Raw genomic sequence first — 4,345 nt, 5'->3', positions numbered from 1 at the left:
TTTTTCTAAGACAGGAAGGTATGTGGTCAAATGGGAAGGAGAAGGGGCGGCCAGGTGCATTGTGGGAATTGCAGTATTTTTGTGTGCAGCTTTGCTGCGGTGGAAACCGAGACAGCTCCACGTCCTCATGTTGCGGACGGAAGGAGTAAAACAAAATCGCATAGCATACTGGGAGATGTAGTTTCAAAAGTCCCAGGACTCATAATGATGGGAAACGGTGGTAGAAGTAGGAAAGTGCGGGGGGGGGGCGTGATGTATGATGAGGAAAGACAGATAGAATATACACTGTGAAGAATATTCGAAAACATGTGAGCCTTTAATATTTACAGCGTATGAGTGCTTACTGCAGATGATCAAGCTGTTTTCAGACAATACTAAGGAATGAGAGTCATCATTACTGGCACACACTGTGTAACTGAGAAAGCCAACAAATACCCCAAAAAGTCAATTTGTGCTTCACTGACTATAGAAAGGCACTATATTATGTCAGCCATGTCAAGCAATGGAACCTCCTTAGGAAATGGGGAATCCCAGAACATCTCATTTTCCTAATGCGAAATCTAATCACATGAAGGAAACCACAGTCTGGACAGAACATGGCAACATGGACTAGGTCCAGGATGTTGAAGGAGTGAGACAAGGCTCCTTATTTGTTTAACCTACATGCTGAATATATACTGAGGGAGGCTGGAGTGGAAGAAGATGAGTGCGGTTTTAAAATTGGAGGAAGAAACATCAATAATCTGTGCTTATGCTGATGACAGTCTCTAGGAATGAATATCAAAGAACACAGTGAAAACTGATGGGATGGGATCAACTCAGATGACCTGCAGTCTCTAGGAATGAATGTCAAAGAACACAATGAAATGTCAAAGAACACAGTGAAAAAATGGGATTGCAATTAAATATTAAGAACACCAACTGATCACAATAGGGACAGCAACAAGCATTCGAATCAACAATGAAGATATTAAAATGGTGATTAGCTTCTACCTTTTAGGACTGACTATCAACAACAGTAAAGGAACCAGCAGTCAAGAAATATGCAGTAGCTTAGCAGTTGGTAGGGTAGCAATGAAGCCCTTGGAAAAAATAATCAGATGCTGTGATGCCTCTATACCTACAAAGTTCAGAATCATGCAGGCAGTGGGTTTTCCTTGTGACACTTTATGGAAGCAAATATTTTAGTTAAATAAGTAAATAAATAGGATATCATATAGTATACAATGCTTAGTTCTGGGCACATCATCTTAAAAGAGAATTGTTGAAGTGGAAAAGATATAAAAATGGCAGCCAAATAGTTGAAGAACTAAAGTAATTGAAGAAACATTGCAACAGTCTTCTCCATCTTCGGTGACTCCATGGAACTACTTCCAGAATTATGAGCAAGGGTCATGCTATTTGTGGAATTCAAAGTTCATTCATCTGGATGATGCTATTGTGGGAAATAACATTTGAATGATCTTAGATTATCCAAATGATTAAATATGAAAACTTTAGATGATCCAAATAATTAAATATGAAAAAAAAATTAATGATGGATAAAGTTAGCTATATGATTAGATGTAGATAACATTGACTCAAGAGTTGACTACAGGTGACTACCTGAATACATCTGTCAACTTAGCAATTATACATAAGTGGTTCTTACATTTCTGTTATCATAAATGTTAACATATTATAGTTATATAATATTTAATATAATTTAGCATTATAGATAATTATATTGATTGATTGATTGATTGATTGATTGACTCCTAAACAACTCTGGGCAGCTTACAACTAAAAGCCAACTTATAAAAGAATATAATTGATTAGAACAAAATGCCAATACAAAAGCAAAACAGATCAAAACAAAATGAAGGAAAACAAAAAAGGGCTCCATGATCACCCTGTCCCCAAGGCCTGGGAGAACAACCAAGTCTTCAATAGTTTCCTGAGCAACATAAAGGTAGAAGCCACACAAATCTCTGGGGATAGATCATTCTAGTAGGTAGGAATTACAACAAAGTAGGCATGCTTTCTGGGTCTGCAAGATTATGTTCTTTAATTGATGGCCAGGAGCACCATCACCCTGCTGGATCAAATTGGACAAAAAAAGACAACTGGAGATGGGTGGTCCCTCAGATAGCCAGGCCCTCTGCCATGAAGGGTTTTAAAGGTGATAACCAGCACCTTGAATTGTACTCGGAAGCTAACCAATTAGCAGTGCAGCTTCTGAAGCAGTGGAATGACACACACATAACACAGCACTGCCAATGTTGCCATGTCCTGAACCAGCTTTAGCTTCTGGAAGGTCTTCAAGAGCAGCCCCATGTAAAGTACATTACTGTACAGCAATCCAATTGTCATATGACTTGGGCATGAGTGACTTTCTAAAGGGCCTCCTAGTCCAGGAAAGAGCACAACTGGTGCACTAGATGTAGGTGTGCAAAGACCCTCTTGGGCACAGCTTCTACCTGCTCTACAAGCAGGAGATGAGAGTTCAAGAGGATCCTCAGATTGCTCACAAGTCTCAGATGGGGAAGTGCAACCCCACTGAAAATTGGTGATGGAATGCCTCCAGATCCAGGGGCACCAAGATACAGCCACTTGGTCTTGTCAGATTGAGTCTGAGCCTATTCCTCCCCATTCAGACCTGCCCAACCTCCAGGCACTGAGTTAGGATTTTGATCACATCACTCAGCCAGCCAGGGGTTGAGATACACAACTCAGTATCATTCACATATTGATGATATCTGACCCCAAACTGGCAGATGATCTCATGCCACAGTTAAACAGAAGGGGAGAGATTGTCAAACCTTGTGATACCCCACAAATGAAGGGCCACAGATGCAATATTTTGTGATCAAGGGCCATGAGTACAGATGTATTACTCCCATCCCAGCTCCACCACAGGACATCAACAAGCATAACCAATACTGTCTCTGTATTAAGCTATGGCCTGAAACAGGTCCAAACAATCAGCTTCCTCCAGGGTCCTCTGGAGCTGAAGCCCAACTACCCTCTCCACCACCTTCCCTAAAAAGGGAGGGGTTGAAGACTGGACAATAATTGTCCAGGACCATTGAGTCCAGTGATATCTACTTGAGGAGAGGGTGCACCATAGCCTCCTTCAAGGCTGAGGAATCCACACTCCCTCAAAGAAACTGACACCACTGCATGGACCCAACCACAGGTCACCTCCCAGGCAGTTTTAACCATTGACATAACTATCCACAGGAGGATCTAACAAGCAGGTGGCTGGGTTAACAGACTGGAGAACCCTGTCCACTTCCATGGGTACCACAGAATCATACTTGCTCCAGATAATAACACAAGGCCTGTGCACCTCAACTTGACCTGTCCAGTTGGAGTCCAACTCTGAGCAAAGCCAAGCAACTTTATCTGCCCAATAGGAAAAATATTCCTCACAACAACCCTGTAGATGGTCTTGAGTTGCCCTGAATAGGGCCACTGGGTGGCTATTACTTCCTAGACTAGTCTCGGTCCTTAAGACTCAGTCTCATTCCTAGAATTTCCTGGCATGATCTCCCATCCAAGTACCAACCAACTAAAATGTGGATGGGTAATTTGTAGCCCATTGGCTGTGTTCACCTACACATGTTTAATTCAGTTTGGGGGGAGGGTTGCTTACACAGTAACATATGGTTGGCTAATGAGCAGTTCACCATATGGTGAAACACAGCCAGTGAGCTATGCAAATATATTTAACAATATATTAGGATGTACAATTTCTATAGCCACCCAACTCCATACTTCATAAAATACACAGAAGTGATATAAATTACAGCTGATGCAGATGAGACTTACTTTAGCATCACCATAGCTGGGTTCACACAATAAGCCACACAATCCATACTTTGATTTAATATATCATGTGTTCCTATGATTAATAATAGCAAATCCAATTTATGGCTCAGTGCCAGAAGGAAATCGCCAGCAATTTGAATAAACCCTGCTATCCAGTTAGTTTAGTTCTGGAGTTCAACTACAAGATTTAGAGCAGCAGTTCTCAAACATTTTGGTCTCAGAACCCCTTTACATTCTTAAAAATGATTGAGGACCCCAAAGTGCTTTCATTTATGTGGGTTATATCTATTTATCCATTTGGTGCCTTCAAGTCAGTCCGGACCCCTGGCGATTGCCTGGGCAAGTCCCTGCAATTTTCTTGGCAAGTTTTTTTAGAAGTGGTTTGCCACTGCCTCCTTCCTAGGGTTGAGAGAGTGACTGGCCCAAGATCACCCAGCTGGCTTTGTGTCTGAAGCAGGACTAGAACTCATGGTCTCCAGATTTCTAGCCTGATGTCTTAACCACTACACCAAACTGGCTCAATATTTACTGT

This window comes from Python bivittatus, unplaced genomic scaffold (genome assembly GCF_059951505.1).
Source record: "Python bivittatus isolate LINGU-HERP-01145 unplaced genomic scaffold, Pbiv_v1 ctg000480_np1212, whole genome shotgun sequence".
Lineage (NCBI taxonomy): Eukaryota > Metazoa > Chordata > Lepidosauria > Squamata > Pythonidae > Python > Python bivittatus.
The sequence above is the reverse complement of the archived record's forward strand: the minus strand, read 5'-3'. Positions refer to the sequence as shown.